A 27,375-nucleotide genomic window follows, 5' to 3' on the forward strand; every position below is an offset into this window, starting at 1 on the left:
TTAATTGTCAAAACCATAAACCAATGAATTATATTAGTGCAGTTTTAGATAAAGCAGCCTCCTCAATGGGGAGACATTAGCAGACATATTTCAGCAGTTCTGGAAATATCATTAGGAAAATGCTAATTGTTCTATAACTGTGTCTACCTATATCGTTTATCTAAAAGTTGACAAAGTTGATGAGAATTATTACAAACGTGTGAATTATGTCAGTGGTAGAAGAATGTAGAAAGTCTATACAGACATGCACTCACAATGTGTCTGGTAAGCAGTCTCTCACTCAATGTTCATCATATTCATTATTGCTGCATTAGCCTTAGCCACATGGATTCTATCCTGCCAAGGATATAACAGCCAGACAGCCTCCAAAGCTTCAGGGCACCTTCCATCCACCCAAACTATGAGGTAGCTCAAGTTAATCTGACTAAAAGATAAGTCTGGGCATGAAGCTCTTCATAGCTTTACTGCCATCGAAGAGTACGCTCCTCTGAGTGCTTTTGAGGATCAACAGTTGACTTGTGCTTTCCTTTGCTGATAGGTAGGTTCTCTTTGTGGAGAAAAATCCATTGTCTTAATTTTGTTTATGTTTTATTACATTCTTCTTCAGGACAGTTATTTTAAAAGCTTATTGTTGTTTTGCCGTGTTGTGTTTTAATGGGCTGTCTCGAAACTGTAATGTACTTTTAAACAGAGCACTCTTTTTTTCTCAGTTTAAAAGTGGTGTAAAGTAATGGAAAACATTTTTTCTGTGGAAAAAAATTGTGTTTATTTCACTTTTGAGGAGCTGTCTTTGTGTTTTAAAAGTGTTTTTTTATTGTGTTTTTGTCAAGAAAGTATCTTTTGTGGACTGGTAGTGTTTAGTGGCAATAGCTGCTTGTCTTCTCCAGGAAAGAGGCATTATTTTCAGACAGACAGTGGAACAGACTACAGGTCCTAAGATCAGTCCTGCTTCCAACCACAAAAAGAAAAAAATAAGCAAATAGCCTTTGCTACCACAGTAAACTAGCAATGTGCCTCAGCTATAGGTGGATGATTCTGCTGTGGCTATTTGTTGTACCTGAGACCACTCATGTTTTACCCCAGATCCCTCTGGTGTAGCACCTACAGCCACTATGGACAGGGGGTTAGCCATGTCCTCTGCAGCTGTTGGGGTCCACTCAGTGGGCAAGGAAAATAAACTATTTTTGTTTCTGTGAGAGACAACAGTGAAATTTACCTGTTGGAGCAGAATGCTGTGCCCATCCCCCTTGTTTCCTGTCAAAAAGAAACAGAAAACCTAGCATATATAGGTTCATAGGTTCATAGGTTCATACTAGGCTATCTGCCCTAGGGCATTTATAAGCCTAGCCAGAGTGTGTTTGGCTTTCGCCACCCATTTTAAATTAATTTTGCTATGCCTTTTTTTGAGGTTAGTATACTGTGCCTCTGTCTAACAGTGACACAGAAGTGATAGCTGGGGTAAACCTACGATCTCCCATCCACTCATCAAGATTCCTCTTGAAGAGAGTCAATGTGGGACTCTGCCTAACCTGGACTGGGATTTTATTCCAGAGTGAAGGGAGCCTCTGGGTTATGAATCTGTCCCTCCAGCATGTCCTATTTATTTCAGTGCTGAGGTTCAAGTCTCTCGGTAGCGTGGCTCGATGGGATTTGGATTTTCTGAGGTGCAGCATGTCCATTAATTCTGGGTTGGACATGGCTTTATCGTCAGGCACAGATCGCCTCTGAGCAGGCGGTATGCCACTGAGTAGAGCTGGAGTTTCTTTAACCGGGCAGCATATGGCATCTGTTTGAGCCCTTTGATCCTCTTGGTGAGGTACTTTTGGGGTCTTTCCAGTTGCTGCAGGTGTCTGGTAAGGTACATCCCAAAAGGGGCATTGTACTCAATTATGGGCCTGATGAGGGATGAGTAAAGAGGTACGATGACCTCCCTGATCTAGATGTGAATCCCTTCATGATTAGGTGGGCTATATAAAATGTTTTTCTAACCACTTTGGCCACGTGGTTGTCAAATGAGAGACTGCGATCAACTTGGGTCCCCAGGTCCCTAATGACTTCTTCTGTACTTAATGGATTACCACCTATGTGGTAATTTGTGGGCACTGTTTTGCCAAAGGGGATGACTATACACTTTTGGCGTTTAGCTTGAGGCCATGGCTCTGGCACCAGTTGTCTGTTTCTATGAGGCCCTTTTGGAGGATGCTTGTGTCGGCTGGAGAGTTGATTATGGCGCCAGTTTGCAGTCATCTGCAAACTTGGTCACAGTCCTTCCGTGTTGGCCTGTACGCCGAAATATATATATACCGAACAAGAGGTCCCAGGACTGAGCCTTGTGGGACACCACTTGTAACTGGTTTGGAGTCTGACATGGCTCCAGCAATTCTAACCATGTGGGTTCTGTCCTTGAGCCAGTTTGCAACCCATCTAGTGACATAGGGGTTTATATTTAAGCTGGTGAGCTTATCTATAATGCCTGAGTGGGGTATTGTATCAAAGGCTTTTGCGAGGTCCAGGTAGGCTGTGTGGACCACCTTCCCCTCGTCAATGGCCTTGGTGACTGTTTCAAAGAAATCGACCAGGTTTAAGAGGCAGGATCTGCCCTTAAAGCCAAACTGGGTAGGATCCAATGTCTGTAGGTCCCCAATATCTTTATTTATGAGGTCCATGATGATCCGTTCCATAGCTTTGCAGACCAAGCTAGTCAGGCTTATGGGGCAATAGTTTCCAGGATCCATTGAGGCACCACCTTTGTGGAGAGGGACCACTGTTGCTGTACGCCACTCTTTGGGTACATATCCTGTATAAGGCTGAGATTGAACAGTAGTTTTATGTTTGGGTTTAGCTCTTCTTGGAGTTCATGTAGGACACAGCCCGGGACACCATCTGGTCCCATTGTTGCTGTGTTTTTTGCTTTGGAGAGGGCGGCTCTTACCTGAGCATCTGAGATGTCAGGGGGGCAGCACTCTGTTGGGATAGATATTTGCCTTTTTGGTGGGGAGGGGGGGGTTTGCACTGATCCTGTCAGCTAGGATGTTGGCAATGTCTGTGGGTTCGGTGTATTTTTTGTCATTTTGGACTAATTCTGAGCATATCTGGGAATTCCCACCCAGGTTCCTAACATAACTAAAGAAAGCCTTGTGATCATCCTTAGTGTCCTGTGCAATTTTTCTCGAAGCTGGCCTTAGGCGATTTTATGTGCCCATAGTTTTTGCTAATACTGATCAGAGATGCCTTCCCTTTGGATTTTGCTCTATCATGTAGTAGCTTCCTCCTTCTATTGTATAGTTTGTTTATGGCTGGGGTCCACCAGACAGGGCGTCTGCCTTTGGAGGATTGGGTCTTGGTTTTATTTGGGATTGCATGATCCATGCATTCCTGAAGGTGTTCATAGAATGCATTTATAAAGGATTTTGGTCTGGGCGTATTTTCCACAGGCCGGGGCTTTGAAGGATTTCGCCTCAGTTTTGAGGTGTGAAATTTGCTTTAGAGAAGTTTTTCACTGTGGTTTTCTGGGCAGGGGTGGGGTCGGGATGTGAATATCCAGTGAGATTAGTTTATGGTCTGATCTTACCAGTGAGGGATACACTTCTGGTCTGGAGCATAGTGTCCCCATGTTGGTGATGATCAGGTCCAGTATGTTTTCCCCTCTTGTGGGAGTGGTAACAAGTTGTTCCATAGCATTTGAGTTTATAAATTCTAGGAACCTTTGGGCTAGGGTGTTGGAGCTAGAGTAATGCTCCCAGTCTATGTTTGGGTAGTTGAAGTTAGCCCAATATAATGGTGTTTGGAGACCTTCATATTTTCCAGTATTCTCAGGAAGGCCAAGTGGGGTTCCTGTGTTTGGGAGGGTGGTCTGTAGCAGGCTATAAACTGGAAGGCAGTTTTACCCACAGTTAGTTGCACATGGATAGTCTCTGATGCTTCGTGCTGTGCCACCAACCTGGAGGTGTGGGTATCTTTGAGAATATTGATACTCCCCTCCTTTGTGGTTCAGTCAAGTTTTGGGGCGAAAAGCATGGTATGCGGTATAACCTGGTAGTGCTGGGGTGCTCTCGGGAGCCTTGAACCAGGTTTCTGTTACTGCACAGATATCGATGTTCTCCATGCTAAGGAGAGTTTTGAGTGCGTGCATCTTGAGGTTTGGACTTCTGGCATTGAGTAGCATTACTCTTAGTTTCTTATCCTTGTGATACCTATGGAGGTGGGTTTGTCTTTTGAGCCTTGCCTAAAAAGGCACTATGGGGTAGCAAGAGCCTTTGCCAATATCCGAAAGCCCAGGGTGACAGGTGCAAGCCGTCCCTAAGCATCGTGGCTTGTCGAGCATGTCATCCCAGGCTGACAGGCATTGGATCCCCTTTGAATGACACCAACACTTAAGCCAATTGTTGAAATTGATCATCTTGACTTCATATTGTGGCATCATTCTTGGTGAGGGAGATGCTACTCAAGGTCAGGGTCATACCGGCCTGGGCTACATGCTCAGAGAGCTCCTCTATGTCTCTTTTCATGTAGTCCAGGGAGGTACATCTCAGGTCATTCACACCAGCATGGACAATGACTGAGTCATATTTGTACTTGCCTTGGAGTGACCTGAGTGCTTGTGTTATGTGGCGGATCCTAGCCGACAGGCAGCTCACCGTGACCTTCTCCTTGTTCAGCCTGGTGAGCGGGACGTCAGTGTGCCTGATGATAGAGTCACCTATTACAAGTGTATCAGGTGTGTTGTTTAGCCTTAAGGGCTGTGACTGTTCGGCACACTGGCTTTGTGAGTTATGTGTTGCACGTGTTTTGTTTTGGGGTAGCGGTTGCTTGGGTGTCTGCTTTGGAGGTCTCTGCTGCTTAGGCAGATTTTTATTTAGAGCCTCAGTATGTTTTGTGTGTTTATGTGTTTGGTTTGTTGTCGTGGTAGGTCTATGTGAGACTGGAATTGTAGTGAGTGTGGTTTCCTTCTCCTCCTGACTGGTTACGCCAGTACTGAGTTGAGAGAGCTTAGCCTCCAGTTTGGCTATATGGTTGCATCTCTCACATGTGTTGGAATTTGTTGGGAGGAGGAGAGGGTTGTCTGTGTACATGAGGCAGTTGTAACATTGCCTCAAGATTCCCAGATTCACCTGCTGGACCGGAGAGGAGATTGACAACTGACCTTTGGACATGCTAGAATAGTATTGGGAATTCCTTTATAATTGAAAAAAGGGCCAATGGGGAACAAGGTACTCAAGGGGAGTTTGTGAGGGTGTAGTGCTTTTAATTTTTTAGAGCTGACTTATATAATTGCTTTAGTGAGCAAGTGCCAGGTAACTTAAATGCAATGTGTTACAGGTAACTTAAATGCAAAAACGACAAACAGTAACTTTCTTTCGGGTGAAACAAGGAAATAAGTACAGTAAGCAATGCAGATATCACTAGGGATCCACAGAAGTGCTAAAAGGCGTTTAGGTGGAATTAGCGTTTCACGGAAATAAACAAACAACAAGCATACAAATAAAGCTAGATTCTGCAGGCCTGGATCTAGTCTATGCTACAGCAAACAAGGTGTACCAATTTCAGTAAGAAACAGTTAGAATATGCAGGCACTATAAGCCTTTAACCAGAAATTCCCTGCTCAGAAGGGCAGAGTCCAGCCTCTCCTCCCACAAGAGTGCAGACCGCAATCCTTCTTAACGTAAAATAACTGGCCTGAAGCCCAAGTGCTTAAACCAGAACTAATACACTTTTAGAATAACAGACACTGAGCTCTCAATCAGCAGTTCCTAACTTAGAAGGATGTAAGCTACCTGTCCTGCCACCACAGTGCAGGCCACAAACCTTCCTAATGTAAAACAACTGGTCTGAAGCCCAACTGCTTAATCCAAAAGACTTAGAAATGATAGCTACACTTTAATCAAGTTACTACCAGCAGTAATAAATACAACTGAATACTTTAAAGAATGCCTGGATTAGTGCTCAAGTTATACAAACAAAGCTAGATTCAGCAGGTCTGGATCTAGTCTATGCTACAGCAAACGAGGTGTACCAATTTCAGTAAGAAGCAGTTCAAATATGCAGGCACTATAAGCTTTAACCAGAAATTCCCAGCTCAGAAGGACAGAGTCCAGCCTCTCCTCCCACAAGAGTGCAGAACATGAACCCTCTTAATGTAAAATAATTGGCCTCAAGCCCAAGTGCTTAAACCAGAATTAATACACTTTTAGAATAACAGACACTGAGCCCTCAATCAGCAGTTCCCAACTTAGAAGGATGTAAGCTACCTGTTCTGCCACTACAGTGCAGACCACAAACCTTCCTAATGTAAAACTGGTCTGAAGCCCAGGTGCTTAAACTAAAAGGCTTACAATGAGTTACACCAAGCAGTAATAAATACAACTGAGTACTTTTAAGATGACGAAAAGCAAAATAAAGTAAGAAAAAACAAATACAGTAAAAGCAGATACATTTTTTTTTTTTTTTTTTTTTTTTGGAAAGAGAAAGGAAAGAGAAAGGAGTAGCAGAAACTAAGCTGATTGGCCTTCTCAAATGCTCTCCTGTACTGGGTAGAATGAGGTAATGACACTAGACTGGGAGGAGGGTCCCAGATCAAATGTACACTAGGGGCGGGCAACTGCAAAGCCACCAACTATAAAAACACTATACCAACAGGGAGGGAGGGTGGAAAACAAACTGCAGAAATGTTACTCCCAGCTGAAAAGCAGCAGTGAGCCTTTAAATGAAAGTTTTAAACAGCTAAAGGAGCCACTAGAAAAAAAGAGTTTAACTACAACAAGTTATCATAAACAAACAACCCAACAGATGCTTAATAAGAGTGGACAATTTCCAGTTAATACCTCACACACAGTGAAGATAGCTAGAAAAAATACACAGTACACAAAGTGCTATAAACAGCAAAGAAATAAAGAACTAAATAAACAAAAAACAGGATACTTAATGTTATATATTGTAGCTCCAAATTTGCTGAGTGTCCTTCCTTCGATAAGCTCACTGTAAAATGGCTGAACACTCACAACTGAGCTTCTTAGGTAACAGAAAGTTGAAACCTGAGACAGCTTTTAAGAAAGAAATCTCAAAAGAACCAATGAGGTGCTTAGTCTAAGCTGTAGTCCAGGAGACCTTAGTCAGCCAATGACCTCAAACAATTCTCTCTCACTGAAATGCCTGATGGCTTTGGCTAAAACAAGATGTCCCTGAATTATGTGCTCAGACACACAGCCTCCACAAACACTAGGCCCAAATACAAGCCTGAATATGGAAATGCTACAAATATCCCCACTACTTAGTACAAACTGCAGAAATGTTACTCCCTCAATATTCTTTGGATAGGAGTTGTTTACTGGGTCTGGGTCAGGGTTTAATTCAAGCTATTGATCCTTCTTGTAAAGTAGTTAATGGTAAAAAAAGAGGGATTCCTCTTTTTCTGAAGAGATTCAAGATTCTGAATAGGAAGATGACTGAATAGGAAGTTGATGACCTGAGCCATACCTCCCTGGACTACATGAAAAGAAACATGAAGGAGCTCTCTGATCATGTAGCCCAGGCCGGTATGACCCTGACCCTGAGTAGCATCCTGCCCTCACCAAGAATGATACCACGGTATAGAGACAAAATTATCAATTTCAACAACTGGCTAAGCTTCTGGTGTCATTCAAAGGGGATCCAGTGTCTGTCAGCCTGGGATGACATGCTCGACAAGCCATGCTGCTTCGCTAGAGATGGCTTGCACCTGTCACCCTTAGGCTTTTGAATACTGGCCAAGGCTCTTGCCACCCCCATAGTGCCTTTTTTAGGCAAGGCTCAAAAGACAAACCCACCACCGTAAATAGCACATGTAACAAAAAACTGAGGGTAATGCTACTCAATGCCAGAAGTCTAAACCTCAAAATACACGCACTCGAGGCACTCCTCATTATGGAGAAAATCGATATATGTGCAGTAATAGAAACCTGGTTTAAGGCTCCATAGAGCACCCCAGCACTACCAGGCTACAACTCATGCCATACATTTCGGCCACAAAACCCAGACTGAAATACAAAAGGCGGGGGAGTATCCATATCTCTAGTGAAGCAGCATGGCTTGTCGAGTTTACTGATCTTAGGATCAATCCTACATTCACATATCCATGACCATAAAAAAAGTCCACAAAAAACTAGGAGCGCTATACAGAAATAAGCAACTTCTCACCAAAGCAGCAAAGATTTCAGTAGCAAATTCCCACCTTATCTCCACCTTACTTTATGCCTCTCCAATATATACCAACCTAAGGCAATGCAATCTAAACAAGCTAGAGACCTGCTACAACAAAATTGCCAAATTCACCACAGGGGCATCCTACCGTAGTCACCACTGTCTCTCACTTGCTGAACTGGACTGGCTTGAACTCCCTCACCTCCTTCAATGGTATCAACTCTCACTCGCCCACAAACTAGTAAACCATCCACTAAATGTCCCATCCCTCCAGAATCTACTCCAACCCTATCGCACCACCAGACCACTAAGATCCAGCAACAAAAATCACTTGCAGATCACTAAAGCCAATAACTCTGCTGGTGAAGCATTATTCTCTTGCGCCATAGCCAAATTATGGAACTCCCTCCCACCTACAATTACCTCCATACCATCATGCACCCACTTCAAAACTTTACTAAAAGCGCACCTAAAAACATGCTGGCTATGCCCTTGCATCTCCCACTCTAATATCACCCACCCCATCCAGCCACTACCTTTCTTTCCACCCCACTAACTACCTTGATTATAGCAAGCTCAGATGCTCATAAGCCGAGTACTTATTATACAGCAGGAACTTCTTATTGTAACATTTGTTAATGTCTGTTATGTACTTCGCAGATAAAGATTCTATTTGTCTACTGATGTACTATGTTCTTCATCTGTAAATATGTTTGTAATTAATTGCTATGTTAATCAAATAGTTAACTGCTATGTAATCCAATGTAACTACTGTCTGTTTATTTTAACTGTGGAGCTTTTCTCCCCGGGCCTCCGCTTAAAATGGACCTACGTCCAGTCAGACACTCCCAGTCAACAAATGTAAATAAATAAATAAATAAATAATATTAATACCAATAACAAATAAAGCAATACCCAGCAGTATAAATGTCTCCCAGTCAGCAATACCCGGCAGTATAAATATTCATCAAGGATACCCACACCTCCAGGTTAGTGGCACAACAAGATGCTTCAGAGATCATCCACGTGCAACTAACAATGGGCAAAACTGCTATTCAAATTATAGCTTGCTACAGATCACCCACCATGTCCCAGGACCCCCACTCTGCATTCCTTGAAACACTGGGAAATGTAAAGTTCCTACCAAACACCCTGATATTGGGTGATTTCAATTACCAAACATTAACTGGGAGAACTACTCAAGTACAAACTCCCTTGCCCAACATTTCCTAGAATTTATAAACTCAAATGCCCCGGATCAACTGTTCAACACCCCCACCAGAGGTGACAACATATTGGACCTGGTCATCACCAATATGGGTGACCAGTGTTCCACACCAGAGGTCAACCCCTTGCTGGTTAGACCTGACCATAAATGAATCACTCTGGATATCCACATTCCGCCACCACCATGAAAACCTTTTCAAAAGCAAACTTCACGTTACTTAAGACCGAGGTGGGAAGTTTCAAAGCCCCCATGCTAAAGGATTATGCTGTCCAAGCTGCAAAATCCTTTACTAATGCACTCTACAGGCACCTACAAGAATGCATGGATCGTACTATCCCATACAAAACCAAGACTCACTCCTCCAAGAAAAGGAAACCAGTCTGGTGGACCCCTGCCATAAACAAGCTATACAACAGAAGGAGGAAACTGGTACAGAAAAGAGTAAAATCCCAAGAGGGGAAGACATCCCTGATCAGTATCAGCAAGAAACTACGATCCCTCATAAAATCATCCAAGGCGAGCTTCAGAAGAAAAATTGCCATGGACTCCAAAATATAACCACAAGGCATTCTTTAGCTATGTCAAGAACCTAAGTGGCAATTCTCAGATCTGCTCGGAGTTAGTGCAGAATGGCACAAAATACACTGAACTGACCGATATAGCCAACAACCTGGCAGACAGGTTCAGTGCAAACTTCATCCCCCTCTCACCCCCAAAAGGGCCCATAACTATACCAGAAGAATGTAGTGCCCCTGAAATCACAGACACTCAGGTTAAAACAGCCCTCTCCCCTCCAAAGCCAAAAACATAGCATCAATGGGACCAGATGGTGTCTCAGGCTGCATCCTACATGAGCTCAAAGATGAACTAACCCCTCACCTAAACACACTGTTTAAACTCAGCCTCTCCACAGGGTACATGCCCACAAAGTGGTGCACAGCAACAGTTATTCCGCTCCACAAAGGTGGAGCCACAACGGACCCCAGGAACTATTGCCCTATAAGCCTGACTAGCTTGGTCTGCAAAGCTATGGAGCATATCATCATGGATCTCATTAACAGAGACATTGGGAACCTCCAAACACTGGACCCTACCCAGTTCGGCTTTGTTAAGGGCAGATCATGCCTCCTAAATCTGGTGGACTTTTTTGAAGCAGTTACCAAGACTATAGAAGAGGGAAAGGTGGTCCATCCAGCCTACCTAGAACTTGCAAAGGCCTTCGACACCATTCCCCACTCAGGTATTATAGACAAGCTCACCAGCCTGAACATAAACTCCTACATCATGAGATGGGTTGCCAACTGGCTCACGGACAGAACCCACATGGTAAGTGTTCCGGGAGCTACATCTGACTCTAAACCAGTTACAAGTGGAGTTCCCCAGGGCTCAGTCCTAGCACCCCTCCTGTTCGGCATATACTTCTCAGAGGGACAGGCAAGCACAGGAGGACTATGGCTGACCAAGATCACAGATGACTGCAAACTAGGGGCTATAACTGACTCTCCGGCTGACACAGACATCCTCCAAAAGGGTCTCACTGAGACAGATACCTGGTGTCAAAACCATGGCCTCAAGCTAAATGCCAAAAAGTGCATAGTCATCCCCTTTGAAAAAAACAAAGTACCCACAAACTACCACATAGCCCCCTAAATACAAAAGACATAATAAGGGATCTGGGGCCCAAGTAGATAGTAACCTCTCCCTTGATAATCACATTGCCAAAGTGGTTAGAAAATCCTTTTGTGTGGCCCACCTAATCACAAACGGGTTTGCATTCAGATCTAAAGAGGTCATTGGGTCCCTCTATGCATCACTCATCCGACCCATCATAGAGTACAATGCCCCATTTAGGATGTACCTTACAAGACACCTGCAACAACTGGAAAGACCACAGAAGTACCTCACCAAGAGGATCACTGGCCTCAAGCAGATGCCCTATGCAGCTCGACTGAAGAAACTCCAGCTGTACTCAGTTGCATACCGCCTACTCAGAGGTGATCTCTCCCTGACATACAAGGCCATGTCCAACCCAGAACTGATGGACATGCTCCACCTAAAGAAAACCATATCCCCTCGAGCCACACGCTCCAGGGATCTAAACCTCATCACAACAATATATAGGACGTGCTGGAGGGATAGATTCCTGTCCCAGAGACTTCCCATGTTCTGGAACAAGATTCCAATCTACATTAGGCAGAGTTCCTCGCTAGCCCTCTTCAAGAGAAACCTTGATGAGTGGATGGGAAACAGAAAGTTTACCCCAGGGATCACTTCAATGGCTCTGCTGGACAGAGGCACAGGGAACTAATCTAAGGGGGCGGTGAAAGCCAACACATTCTGGCTAGGCTTATAAATGCCTTTGGGCAGATAGCCTAGTACCTACCTATGAACCTATAATATACAGGGATGGATAGAGGTTTCTCCCTCAAATTTCTCATTTAGACTCTGAGGAGAGCTCAGTTTGTGATTGGGTTTCTTTTTCTCTGAGATAATTGCTACAATGTGCCTGTGTTTTCAGTGGGAGAACACTGAGGTTTCTCAGTTCCTCAGAAAACACTATTAGTTGTTACAGAAGGATTTTCCAGACGTTACACCTATTCCTCCTGCTCTGTCTGCTTTAGAGAATGTGTGTTACTGCCTGCATTTCCTGATAGTCAGCCTGCTGCCCCTAAAAAGGCAGAAAGGCTGTATAAAGTTTCTCAGTCTTTTAAATTTATATACACTATTCCAAACCTGACCAGCAGCTATAATGTTAGTTGATCCCAATGCTGCTAAGCCTTTACTTAATTCCAGTCCTTCTCTTTCTAATATGGATGGGAAAATTATTGATAGGTATGGGAACAAATTGTATACTTCTGCAACTTTGATTTTCAGAACTTTGAATTATCAGGATCATATGTTAAAATTGTTTCTGTCAAATTGTGGAAGTATGATTAATATTTTCTATACAGTTTCTTCTAGTGGGGAAATTCTGCTTTAAATAACTTAAGTTTCTTTTATTACACAGGTCACTATTCATTGTTTACAGTGTTTCTATGACTGTTGTTACTTCTTTCGGGGCTATGCCCACTGTTACTGTTTTGAGAAGGTTTGCATGGCTGCATTCTCAGATGTTAAATTCTCCCTTGGATAGAGATTTAGTGTTGGGCAGAGGTGATCAAAAAGTGTGATGAAACGGGAAAGCTGATCCCAGAAATATAACACTTTTCCAGCTCTCCTTTTCCACATTTTCAAAGGGATTATCTATCTCTTCATCAGGTTTAGGCAAAAACAAAAAAAAAAAAAACAGTCTCAACAAAATACAGGTAAAATGATATTTAAGAAGAAATGGGAAGGGGGGGTGCAAAAACAAGTCTTAAACTTTCCGAAACCAAGGACAGTCCAAAAAGTCTGAATGACTGTTCAAGATATCTTGTGACCCACTCCTACCCTGGCCCTGTTTTCTTCCAAGTCTGAATCTCCATTTTTCTCTTTGGCAGCAGATAGTTTCAGACAAATGAATTCTAAAAATCATTCATCGAGGTTACAGATGGCAGTGGGAGGAAATTCCTCCTTTCCATGGGGTCAGTCCTCATCCTGCAAATCAGACTGTTTTGTTTCCACCTGTTCTTCATTACATGCGGTCCCAAGGAGCAATACAACCAGTTCCTCCTTCCCATGATGGTCCTACTGCCAAAGAAAGAAAATTCTTGGAGACCAGTTCTTGATCTTTCTTTCCTAAACCTGTTAGTGACCAAATTCAAAATGATGTCACATCATAGCCTGTTAACTCATCTTCTTCTTTCAAGTTTCCGGGTAACACTAGAATTAAAAATGCTTATCATCATGTCTATTCATCCAGACTTCAGATGGTTTTATATTTCTGCATTACATTATCAGGTGTCTGCCTTATGCTTTGGATTATCCACTGTACAAAGAGTGTTTACAAATTGTGTAGCTTCAGTTATAGCTCATTGCAAGCTACATTGTCTCCGCATTTTTTCCATATGTAGATAACTTGCTTATCTTTGTAGAGTCTTTTTTCAAAGTGTCAGGAATCTCTGTCTCTGTCTTGTGTGAGACATCTGTTACACAAGCTGGCTTTCAAGAGATCATTCCAATATCTTTCTTCTCTCCCTCACACAGGACTGTGTTCCTGGAATGTCAATTAGATGCCTTCATTTAAAGAGCTTTTTTTTATCACAGGAAAAAATAGATCTTTCTCTATATAATTATTCACACAAAACCACTTGGCATACAGATTGACAAAAATCTCAAATTTGACACCCACATATCACTAACAATAAAAAAAGTTCACAAAAAAATGTGTACCTTATATAGAAGCCACCAATACCTCACCAAACCAGCAAGAATTTCTATTGCCAATTCCCAACTAATCTCCACCCTACTCTACGCATCACCCATACTTACAAATCTTAGACAGTCAGACCTACACAAACTCGAAGCCTGCTACAATAAAATCACAAAATTTGCTACTGGTGCCTCTTACCACAGCCACCACTGTGTCTCCCTTAGAGACCTTGACTGGCTTGAACTCCCACAACTCCTACACCAAACTCAACTTACCTTTGCTCATAAACTATTAAACCACCCTCTCCGAATCCCATCCCTCCATACAATTCTCCAACCCTAAAACTCTTCCAGACCACTACGGTCCTGCAACAAAAATCTGCTCCAGGTCACCAAAGCCAAAAACTCAGCAGGTGAAGTATTATTTTCCTGCGCTATATCCAAGCACTGGAACTACCTTCCCACTATCATAACTGCCCTTGTTTCCTGCAGTCTTTTCAAGACTGCACTTAAATCTCACTTAAATTCTCACTGTCTTTGTCCTTGTCCAAACCCTGTCTAATAACCCCCCCTTCAACCCTTCTCTCCTTTCCCAGATTTAGATGGAGTATCCCCTCTATCACTATAAAACTGAACTGAAGATTACTCACTGCTTGTTAATCCTTCCAGGATTTAGTTATCATTTAGTCTGTTATTATTGTTATCTAGTTACTGTCTAGAACATTTGTAGCACCGTGTTTTACTTCTTATTTCTCAATGTTTGTAATTAGAGCTTACTACTCAATTGTACCTAATTTGCTCCTGTATTTCTCCATGTCATGATCACCTCTATTGTATTCATACCTTGATTGTTATTGTTTACCATCTACCATGCCTTTCTGTGGAGCTTTTCTCCCCAAGCCTCCGCTGAAAAAGGACCTGCGTCCAGTCGGAATTTCCTGGTAAACAAATGTAAATAAATAAATAAAATAAATAAATAATTAGCACAACCAAATTACTATTCCATTCCTACTTCTTTATTAACACTTATTGCTTAACTCCTCTAATCCCTCATTCTAATATATTTCTTAAGTTACTCCTACCTATCTAATACACCACTCTTCTATTTATAAATTTTCAATACAATGCTTGTATATTAATGTTTACGAATATCAATACTAATTTTATTATACTGACTACTATGTATTCTCGGAAATTGCATTATAAAACTTATTAGTGTAAATATTGATTACTTTACATTATTACCTTGGAGTTCTTCCTGGGCTTCTGCTGAAAAAGAACACATCTGCCCACTCTGACTTTCCCAGTAAATACATTTTAATAAATAATTGAATAGATATTCAGCTAAAACTTTAACATACCTTTCCCTTTCTGCAATTTATCTGGTTCACCCTACACTTTCATTTACAACTAGATCAAAATTTTAAATCTATGCCCTAAGGTTCTGTTTATATAGAAAATTCAAGCCCCTTTATGATAATGTGGCTTTTCTGACTGAAAGTATAAGGGGGTGTTGAAAAGTTCTAAACCCAACCTAGAAGGGAATGACGTGGAGCCATAAAACTTACAAGTTATTCAACATATTTGTGCCGAAGTTCAACACACTTGGCACATCATGTCTGAAGTTTCTGTAACCCTGCCAAAAAAAAGTCTGAAGTCTGGTCACTGAAATACTGTCCCACTGCTGCAATCACCTCTGAATCACTCAAAATTTGCCACCCTTTCAAACTCTTTTTAAGTTTGGAAACAGGAAATAGTCAGATGGAGCAAGATCTGGTGAGTAGGGTGGATGGTCTATGCACTCAAACCCTAATGTTGTCAAAACTTCCATCGTTTTGCCAGCCTTGTAAACAGGTGCATTGTCTTGCAAAAACAGAACTCCTTCCCACAGCTTCCCTCTTATTTTTTCTTTCAATGCCTCCTTTAATTGGCACAGCAAGTTATAGTAGTATTCTGCATTAACTATTTGCCCCTTGAAAGATAGTCATTAGAACACCTTCCTGATCCCAAAACACTGTGTCCATGATATTTCCTGCTGACTTTTGGGTCTTGAACTTCTTTGGCCTTGGTGAAACTGAGTGCCACCATTGTATGGACTGATCATAGTGTTGTAACCATGTTTCAACAGTAACTAGTCGTTCCAAAAGGTTGGCATCAGCTCAATGAAAATGCTATAAAATCAACTTGGAAGTGTCCACTCAGGAGTTGACACCGTTTGAGGCCTCCCAGACCTTGCTGCATCTTCGCTCTCGAAATCTTCACACTGAAAGTTTGCACATCACTTCTTCACAGTTTAGGAAGAAGGGCACTTGTCACTCAATGTTTGCATCATACGTTTGTGAATTTTATTTGGAGTTTTCTTCTGCAGGAATAGGAACTTCAGGATGGCTTGAAGTTCCACACTTGAAAATTTTACATTTATTTGTTGCTATGGGTCAATCAATGATCTGAAATAATGTCAAAACATAGCATTACGATTCTGCAAATGGCACTTGACAGGATGAAATAACCCTCTTTTCAGCTATAGAGACAAAAATAATGCTTCAAATTTAAAGTTGGTAGGGCTTAGAACTTTTCATCACCCCCTCATAACAGCTTCTGACTCTGTGTGTGAGTGTGTGTGTATGTGTGTGTGTGTGTGTGTGTGTGTGTGTGTGTGTGTGTGTGTGTGTGTGCCTGTGTGTGCCTGTGTGCCTGTGTGTGCATGTGTGAGTGTGTGCGTATGCCTGTGTGTGTGCGTGTGTGTGTGTGTGTGCGTGTGTGTGTGTGTGTGTGTGTGTGTGTGTGTGTGTGTGTGTGTGTGTGTGTGTGTGTGAAAATATTTTCATATTCAGCATATTTGCTGCAAATCCACTAAAAATAACAACACATGCCTTAATTATGTACAGTTTCTTTCACTGTGGCTGGACAACATATGCCTTAATTATGTACAGTTTCTTTCACTGTGGCTGGACAACACATGCCTTAATTGTGTACAGTTTCTTTCACTGTGGCTGGACAACGCATACCTTAATTATGTACGGTTTCGTTCACTGTGGCTGGACAACACATGCCTTAATTATATACAGTTTTGTTCACTGTGGCTATGTGTCAATTCCAGATATTTACACCATTCAGGTTATTCTGCACTCATCTCTATATCTACTCACTTAAAGCAACACAAGACAATTTGCAGAAAGACCGTCATTTTTCCAAAGTAGCTCAAAGTTGTCTCATCTTTACCCACCCTCTTCAAAAAAAAATCTGCTCTTGTAAGACAGAGCGCTTCTTAGTCATGCCACTGACCACCTCCCACAACTGAAGTGGTACCTTACCACAAATATCTGAGCATAACACCACATCAGTGTATTACTTAAAAAGATAATGCTTCTATGTCAGGTAGCAAAGTAAATATGGCATAGAGACTGAAATAAACTCTAACTACAAAGGCAGAAGTTAAGGTTTTCTCAGGATGTATTAACACCTCACATTCTACACCATGTTATCATGTTTATTACTTCCTTCCAATACCACTGATGGATTGGTCACTATTTACATTTATATTTTTTGATTTGATATCAGAATCCTGTATTACAGCCAGCACTGTGGCTGTTTCATGGTGCACAGTAATCTCACATTCTTACAGCTCAGGTTAGTTACTAAACCTTTATAAAGAATAACTTGTTCACAAATTTGTGATATATTATTCTAAGTAAAGTAGCCAATTTCTGCTGATTATCACTTGCACCCAATGCAGGAATGGGTATTCAGCTTTATCATTATTATTTTTTTTTTATTTTTTTATTTCACATTTGTTTACCCGGAAGTTACGAATGTACACAGGTCCATTTACAGCGGAGGCCCGGGGAGAAAAGGTCCACATCAAATCATTCAAACACACAATGGTAGACATTTGTATAGTAAAATACAAAAAACTAACAATGATTAACAAATAGGCATAGAAGCAATATAGACATTCAAAACGTTTTTAGATAATTAGGATTCATAAAAATATTAAATGATACATTGGATAGAGGTAAATTAGGTAGCATGGTTAGTCAGATTAAATCATACCAGCTAGGTTAGGTGCCATTTGCCAATCTAGCTAGACAGGTGAAATGCAGAAGCATAGCCAGGTGTTAGTCATGTGATTTTTGAGTGAGAATTTACACTGGCTGATAGTGGAGATGTTTGTCAGGGAAGGTGGAAGGCTGTTCCAGGCTTTAGCTGTGGTATGGTATCATGCTTTCCCATTCAGATGGAGCTGCTGCTACACCATGTTTTTTATTCTGCAGTATGTCACACGTATAAGGTCAATTTCTGTTTCTCCTTCTGTACCATAGTGTTAGTTGCAACACAACCTAGTGCTGTTTCAACATCTGTAAGGCATGCGGATTAATCCAAGCTCTCTATATTATTATGGAAAAGATCCCAGGTACCCATGTTTCACTTCATACTGTTAACTTTCACCTTAGAAATAATCCTCATGTCCTCCAGCTGGCGGTACAGACAGCTTGTCAGGGAGTTGTGTGATGATGCAATTGTGAGCATCCGAGACAACCATGGCAATTCTGAATGACAGGACTTCCCTAACTCTAGTGTGATACCTAAAATTTTATCTTTTCAATTTACATTTTTTTTGGAAGTTAGTTATGTTAAAAACATTAATAAACAAATGGTTTGAAGTCCTTTCTGAGAGTATTCACTTCCCAAAAATGATTAACATGCATCAAATGAAAAATCTACACTGGAAGCTGTAACAACTGCAACCACAGCAAAACCATAAAAGGAAGACTCCAGCTTTGGGAAAAACTGCTCTTTTAACTCAGCCACTCCATTGTTCAGATTCAAAACTGGAATCTGACATTTCCGGATTATTTCAAACACCTTCTGAGATTCAATGAATTAATCTTTTTCAAGAGAAAATATTACTGTACCTTGCAAGCTCAGAGATTGAAGCCATTTGATCACAAACTGAAACTGCAGATGCTGTCACTAACAATCAAAAAGAAGAAACATCACTTATCAGATTGATGTATGAATGAGAGGAAAAGCAAACTGAGAATCTTTATAATATATCTCTCCTAACAGGTTTGTCTCCAGTTAAATTACATACTGTTATAGTTATGAGGGATAATCAGTTAGAGAAAAATAATGCACAGCTAATTACTGAGAAACATGGAAAAATGACAGTTTGGGTTCAATATATTTTAGAGAAACTGGATTCTTTGAATATTGAGGTCAAAGTGTTATCACGGTTGCCAGAAGAGATAGCTAGTAGAGCAAAAAGATGAGATATCAAAACTGAATGACTTTTTTGTAACGCTTGAGTCTGACTTCATTGAACTGTAATAAACAAGATACTGTTATGGTTGAAAATAATAAAATTAAACCCGTAGTTTCTGACCTGAAAGATAAAATGCTTGACTTGGGGTTAAGGTCACGGAAGTGAAATATTAGAAGTATTGGAGTACTGGAGCAGTTGGTCATGAATAAGCCTCTTGTAGAAACAGTTAGTTTTTTTGGTCAGTTATTTTTCATGCAGTTAGAAGGACATTTGAAGATAATGTGCTACTGATATACAGCCACATGTTGTGCACAAAGTCAGGCCTCCTAGAGTAGTAATAGACAAGTTAAGATTTCTGTTAGAGCATAACAGTATTCTTTCATACAACCAAAAAAGGCAATTTTCTTTTTAACCAAGTTCCTATTAAGTTTTTCCAAGATCTAACCTCTAAAATTCTTCAAAAAAAAGACTATTTGCAGTTATAAGAAAAATATTCCGGCAAAATAATTCCACCTATATTCCTTTCTCCAGCAATTCTTGAGATAATCTATAAAGTTTAAAATGTTCATCTCCTGCAGAGACCTGAAAAAACTGCAAGCAATTCATATTTTGCCATAGCCTTTACAAAGGGAATGTTCAAGAGTTTAAAAATAAAACTGGATATTTATTATGGATTTTTTCGGGGTGGGATCTCCAAAGTGAATGCTTTTTTTCCTGGCAAAAAAGTGAACAATCACATTAGTAAATGTTCATTTAAATGGAATTTTTGCTGGTAGACTTTGTATGGTATTGTGTTGCAGTCAGTAAGGGAATTTTTTATTTATTTGACATTTGTTTACCAAGAAAGTCAGACTGGGACAGAACCCATTTTCAGTGAAGGCTCAGGGAGAAACAGTCCAGAATGTGGGAGGAAACCGGATCACCCAGAGGACACTCACACAAACAGAGGGTGGACATGCTCACACAAACAGAGGGAGGACATGCAGACTCTGCACAGAAGGAACCCCATCCAGGAACTGAACTGGAAACCCTCTTGCTGTGAGGTGACAATGCTAACCGCTGCACCACTGCACCACCATTACTCCATTGTTGTGCAGTCTCAGAATTAGTGTATAGTTTTTCATATTTTAGATCACTTTAGATTCACAGTAAAGTGATCGCTCTTTGAATATTTCCTCTTGTGAATGTTCTATATTTTATGAGATACTCTATATATATATATATATATATATATATATATATATATATATACACACACACACACACACACACATATATATATATACATATATGTATATATATATATATATATATATATATATATATATATATATATATATATGCGCCATTGATTTGGTTTGGTTTAATTGTGGCACACATTTATTACATGTAGCTGTCAGTGGTGAAAATGATCAAATTATATTGCAGGTGTACTTCAGCAGTTCAACTATAACATACTTCAGAGGTTTTCCTCTTTCTTAATGGCTATGTGACTGTGGAGTTTATATTTTTAATTTCCATCGGGGTGTGTTGAGGAGGTAAAGCAAATTGATGACTCTCTGAACTTTCACTTTTGTAAATGTTTGATATTTAATTTGTTTGATTGTTTGGTCGATGATTACTTTGGTCTGTTAGCAAAAGTGTAGTGTTTTTTGGTTGCATGTCCAGTTTATTGAATGGATGTTTTTTTTGGCTGTGTGTTTCATCAAAACAGGTAAGTGAGATGTATAGTAGGTGTGTGTGTGCGTGTGTGTGTGTGTGTGTGTGTGTGTGTGTGTGTGTGTGTGTGTGTGTGTTTCTATGGATCTATTTTACAAGTTCAAAGTTTTAAAACTTTGAGCTGCAAATGGTCGAGACCATAAGATTGAAGTTCTGAAACTTTGAAATTGTAATAAAAAAATAAAAACAATTTTTTTTTTACATTTTTCCATGGTAGGGGGATCCCCCCCCCCTCGCATCCCCAACCCCCCTGCTGAATAAATATACCGACTCTGAGATCGCACTACAGTGAGGAAAATGGTAAATTTCCCATTCCACACTGTATGGCAATCTCCATTCAAAACGTTCAAAGTTTCAATACTTCGATCTTACGGTCTTGACCATTTGCAGTTCAAAGTTTTGAAGTTTTGAGCTTGTGAAGGGAATCCATTTGTATATATGTGTGCACAATTGTGGTGAGTGTTTGGGCTGTCTTATGTAGTAGTAGGGCTATATGAAGACTTTTTAAATTTAAGATGCAGATTAGGGTTAAGGGCAGGGTTACGGTTAGCACATATTAAAAAGGTGGAGCAATAAATGAAACAACTTTCTAGTATGATCAATAACTCTACTAGTAGGAGAAAACTAATAAAGTTTTTGAAGTACTGTGCTTCCAACATTTCTTGTTTGCAAGAAATACATTAAGCATACAATAATCTGAATGCCTTGAATAAAAAAGGACTGAAGAGAATTGTTAACTCGGTTAACTATAAGTGTACTTATAAATATATGGAAGCTACATTAAAGCCATGGTTTAATTTAAATGTCTGTTTTTCCGTGTGTGTGGTGAGGGTAAATTTCTTTAAAATAAATATACCCTATATAGATTTTATTTATTCAAAATGTGTATTTCCCTCCTGATTTCCAGTGATACAACATGGTTAAGGTACTCTGGCTGAAGTTCTGTTGGAGAGATGACAGTCCTAGAATTCCTTTTAAGTTACTAAAAAGATCCTGCAAAAATGTTGGCTACATCATTAAAGATTCTGAATTGTTAGCAACATCTCAATGTTGGATAAATTGCTATAAATGGAATTCACAGTTGGATTCACGTTTTTCAATCCCTATATGTAATATGGCAATTAAGATTTTCTAGATGGCGAAAGACAATTAATTCTTTATCTTTACAGGACTGTCATCTAAAAACTATAAGAACATTTTCCTTATATTACAAATAAATTTATATTTAAAATATAATTACCTATTTTTATCTGCATTTTGCTTGGTCTGGACTCCTGTTATCCTCATGTCTTCCAAAATGTTTAAATGGGTTTGTGATTTATGTAACAAGATTAAAGTCTATTTGTCTACAGATTTTCAATTTCTGAACATTATTAAACTAAGGAATAATGTTTTAAACGGTTCTATAATCTGTGTATTAATGGTGGAAAGAAGAATAAGAAATTTGCAACTCTCCTCAGAGGTTAATATTACCTCTATCGACATAAAGAAAAAATAGGTTTATTATATAAGATTATTCAACATTCAGAGCCACAGGATTTACAAGGGCTACTAATAAAATGGAATGCAGAGCTAGAAGAAACACCACAATTTCCATTTTTTAAATTTGTGGAATCAGTATTGTTTCTTAATTATGTCTTATAGGAATAGTGTTATCGAAAGTACAGCATCTTAAGGCTTTAACCCCATAATAGACAGGTTGGTTATACCAAAGTAAGGAATGATGTCAAGGGTGTGGAATGGAGAGATCATTGAAACATATACGGTCGGGCTGGCCCCATATTTCATCTTGGGGGAAAAAAAGCTTTTCTTTAATCTCTCTTATTCATGGGTCTCTGAATAATTGCTCATATGATATGGATACTTGGCAAAGATGACAATCTTTCAATTACAAAGATGATACTGATTTTGAGTTTTAGGTTAGCAGCAAATAAAATACTCTTATAACTCTGGAATAAATAAGACTGAATGCAGCATTTCCCAGAAAAGGCTGGTTAAAACATTTAAGCTGTTTTCTACAATATGAAAGTATAGAGATATAATAATGCCACCTGGAGAGAATGGGAAGAGTTATAGGTGAGGAGCCTCATAGCTAATTACTAGGGTAGCCTTAATGGGCCATTCTAAGCCTAGCCAATTTTCCTCCCCAGGTGAGAATCAAACATTGTACCTTGTGTCTGAAAGTCAAACACCTTAACCATTATACCATCTCCCAACCATTGACATGGGATATTTCTCTGATGTATATAGTTTAATTATTTATATAACTTTCTGAATGAATAACTGATGAAATTCAATAAAAAGATAATAAAAAAATGCTTGCCCCCCCCCCCCACTTACCCTTTTGGATACCTGGGTAAGCCCATTTGGTACAAGGTTCCTTTTTCAATGTGCAAACACCAATGACCAGCATGTAGGTATAAAAGGCAATAAGTCTTGTGCAAATAAAAATATGTTTATTCCTCAGACCGGTTTCAGCTCACCAGCCTTCTTCAGTGAATCATAAACACAAAAAACAACATACTACATACTTAAATATTCTCCCCCCAAAAATGTGACATACATAGTCCAGCCCATAATAAAAGGGCAAGAAACCTACTAAATGTAAAATAAATCCAAAGTACATAATCTTACCTGCAGTTAGTAACACCCATACAAAACAACCTAATGAATATAATAAAAACAACATATAAAAATATACTTGGTGTGACTTTATAAATGATCATTTAAGTCCATGGGGAAACAAACCCCCCAAATTAATGATCCAATATTACTCCTTTTTATTGAGTATAGTATGCCAACCCTGTCGATTACTCTGATCTCCAATGTTTCTATCTATAATCATGAAACGGAATTCAGCATCAACATGTTTAACAGTATGGCGATAAAGTGCGTTGGTTTCCCATCTATTCCTTATATCGCTTCTATGTTCAGACACACATATCCTCAATGTTCTGGAGGTTTGGCCGACATAAAATGCTGAACATTTACACGTAGCTAAATAAACAATCCAACTGGTGCTACAGTTGCCAAAAAATTTTAAGTCATAAACCCTACTGGTATTTTTACTGGTAAATTGTTTAAGTTTACTGACAAATTGGCAAGAACTGCAATGTCCACATGGCAAGGTACCTAACAGTCAGTCACCTAATACCGTCAGTTGTTTATATACAGCACCACGACTCTCAGTATGTTTGAAATGTGATAAATGGGATCCCAAAGTTTTGCCCCTTCTGAAAGAAAACTGACACCTGTTACCTAAACAAGCTCGAAGTTCATGGTTAGCCAATAAAATATTCCAATGTGTGTCAATAACATTTCTGACAATATTGCTATTATGCCCATAGGTAGTCACAAACCTGTCTATGTCCCTAGTTTGGGTATTGGCAGTGTGTTGATATTCCAACAATGAGTCCCTGTCCTGGCCACTGGCCCAGTTACTAGCCAATGAGGTATCAGTATTCCGATATCCCCTATTTCTGAACCTCTGACAAAAATCCACTTTGGATGACTCAAAATTCTCCACCGAAGAGCTGATTCTCTTAATGCACAGAAATTGGGATTTAGGAATATTACAGATGGTGTGTTGGGGATGCAGGCTGGAGGCATGGAGTAAACTGTTGTCCTGAGGATATTTACAAAATGCTTTAGTACCCAAAGTATTATCCGCATTACGATATACAGTAAATCCAAAAAATTAATGACATCCTTGTGGGTATTGTAAACTCAATACCCCACTTATTTTCATTAAGATATTGTAAAAACTCCTCCAAATACTCAGCATTAGCCCTCCACACCATCCAACAATCTTCCAGATATCTGCGCCATATATCTATTTCATACAAATATAATTATGTGAAGAATCATAAATAAGTTGCTCTTCCAAAAAAGCCATGAATAGATTTGCATAAATAGGTGCAAACGATGCACCCATGGCCGTCCTTTGTAATTGCCAGTAACACTCATCCAGAAAATAAAAAACATTTTTGGTTAGTACATGCTTTGTCATACATAAGAGTAATGTATTGAAACCAACCGGATATAAACTGATGTGTTCTAACCAGAACTGCAATGCTTGGAGACCTGCCCAATGAGGGATGTTTGTATAAAGGGCCTTCACATCACGTGTGCACATCAACCATCCAGGTTCCAACTGTATGTCAGAGATAATTTTAAGAAACTCTATAGTGTCTTGTATTCTGGCCCTAACCACAGAAAGCAAAGGTTTAAGATATTTTGTTAAAAAGGTTCTGTCAAAGAGCCAATCCCAGACACAATTGGTCTGCCTGGAGGGTGGGTGAGAGATTTATGAATCTTGGGCAAAAGGTACAAAATTTGTTTTTGTGGGTCTACCACTGTAAGATCATTCCTGACTGTGTCAGTAATGATACCTTCTTCAACTGCCTGGCCCAAAAAGGTATCAATCTCCTTTTTGAAATTCAGTGTAGGGTCCAGGGGCATAGACATATAATGTTTGGGGATGTACAACTGTCCCTTACCCTCATTCAGATAATAATCTATGTTCATTATTACTACTGCCCCTCCTTTATCTGCAGATGCAATAACAATATCATGGTTATTTTTGAGTTCATCCAAAGCCATAATTTCCTGAGCAGAAAGATTATGTGCTAAAATAGATGAATTCCGAGTTGGAAAATGAAGATCCCGATGAACAGCTTGTAAAAAGATGGAAACATGTTTATTCATCAGGGGTTGAAAGTTAGACTTAAGAAATCTGAATTCATCTGATCTTTGAGAGTCAGTATCTGAAAAAAAACAGTTTAAGGTTAAGTCTGTGACAAAAGTCGTATAAATCAGTAACCATGCTATACTCATCAACAAAAAATCCAGGGACAAAGTTCAGGCCTTTATTTAGAAGTTTCAGTTGTTCATGAGTTAAAATCACATCAGAAATATTTAACAGATTTTGACATATATGATCTACTGCTTTATGAGGGTCTATAATAATCCCTCTATTGTCATAATCTTGTTTCCTATTCCTGTGTTTGCGGCCCCCCTGCCACCTTTGCCCCCATCTAAAGGGTGTAGTGTGTTATTTTTTTTAGGAATAGGTGATTCCTGGGTATTGGCATTGTCTGTATCAGTAAGGGAAGATTCATCCCCTGATGTGCTAGTATAATGTGAATCAGTTTTCTTTAGTATAGACCTGGGTCTTTTCTTATTATTTTGGAGTAGGTCTGCTGGTCTCTGAAAATCTGACAGATTTTGTTACTTCAAAGGGTCGACCCCTTTGATAGTCAGTCCTTTTTCAATGTGACTTGAGAGGAATGTTTGATTGAGTTGCTCACAGTGACATAGTAGTTAAATATAGGAAGTAGCTCATTAACAGCTGATAGCTTTAATCCTCTGTGCTAACCATCAGATAAGGATTTCTTCTTTATAGCCCTTACTTACTGAATCCTCCATTCCATTTCACATTTCCTTCTCATTCCTTCATATTAACATATTATATTCCAAAGTATTACTCCATTAAGAACTTAATTGCTCTACTGGTTTCAGATTCCATCACTTGACAGATTTTTTCCTCCATATACTTTACTTATTAAGAATAGAAGATAAGCTGAATATGCAGACTATACAAAATAAACCATATACTTTGCACATACTTCAGTGCACAGTTAGTTTTGTGTCAACTGAATCTTGTGTAGAATCTTCTATGAATAATAACAAGTCCATCTTCTGTAATTACTTATCTCACAATATATTGTAGCAGGTTATATGAAACTTGCAAATGTCTTTAGTAAAAATGCAGTAAAAATGTGAAATATGTAAAATGCACTGAGCTAAATCAAGCGTGTTTATTTTTCAGAAGAAAAACTGAAATGCTGTACAATATAGAGTTGGCTTTCCAGAAAGAAATGGAGCAGAATTAGTATAGAAATGTATGAAGCTGTATACAAATATTACAGTTGTTTTTCTGTGAAACTCATCTCAAGCAGGCATATCGACTGTTATAGTTTAGAATTCCTACAAAAGGTTTGCAGCATCCTACAGAGCTAAGTGTCTACAGAAAAGGAACTATTTCATTTGAATTCTAAATCAGACAGAATATAAAGACTTTGGGACTCAAATTCACAACAGTAAAACAGTAGCACTTAGACTTCATCTGCTAATGTGTGAACAGAGGACTTTTGGACTGACAGCTCATGTTTCAGACACAATGAATGTGAGTTATCTATACCCACTGGAAGCTTTTAGTAGTCAGATACAGATAAAATACAGTAACTCTTTTAGTTAGCAGTTTGTAGCAGGTCAAAATAGCTGCAGACAAGTGTTTTTTTTATCTGAAATAGTTTGTTTTTATATTTTAAGTGCAAGTATTTATTCATTGTATATTTAATCTTAAAAAGTATATTGCTTAGTCTTTATTTCAAGTTTAGCTTTGCATTTAGTTTCAACAACTTGTGCCTGGCGATTTATTTAATCCTATATAGAGGTAGTCTTTTAACTTGGTGAATTATTAACAGCTGGTATCCATCTTACATGGAGTGACTGCTTAAGCAAAAACTGTCAGGCAATTATATTACCTGTGGTTCATTTTGAATGAACAGCAGTTGTGTTCTTGGTATGCTAGACTGGTCTAGCAGATGTGTTCCTGGTATGCTAGACTGGTGTAGCTGGTGGCACTGTATTAGTGTAGCAACAGGAAAAGGGATACTGATACCAGAAGGGTATC

The sequence above is a fragment of the Protopterus annectens genome, chromosome 5.part0 (genome assembly GCF_019279795.1).
Source record: "Protopterus annectens isolate FY-2018-M chromosome 5.part0, PAN1.0, whole genome shotgun sequence".
Taxonomy (NCBI): domain Eukaryota; kingdom Metazoa; phylum Chordata; order Ceratodontiformes; family Protopteridae; genus Protopterus; species Protopterus annectens.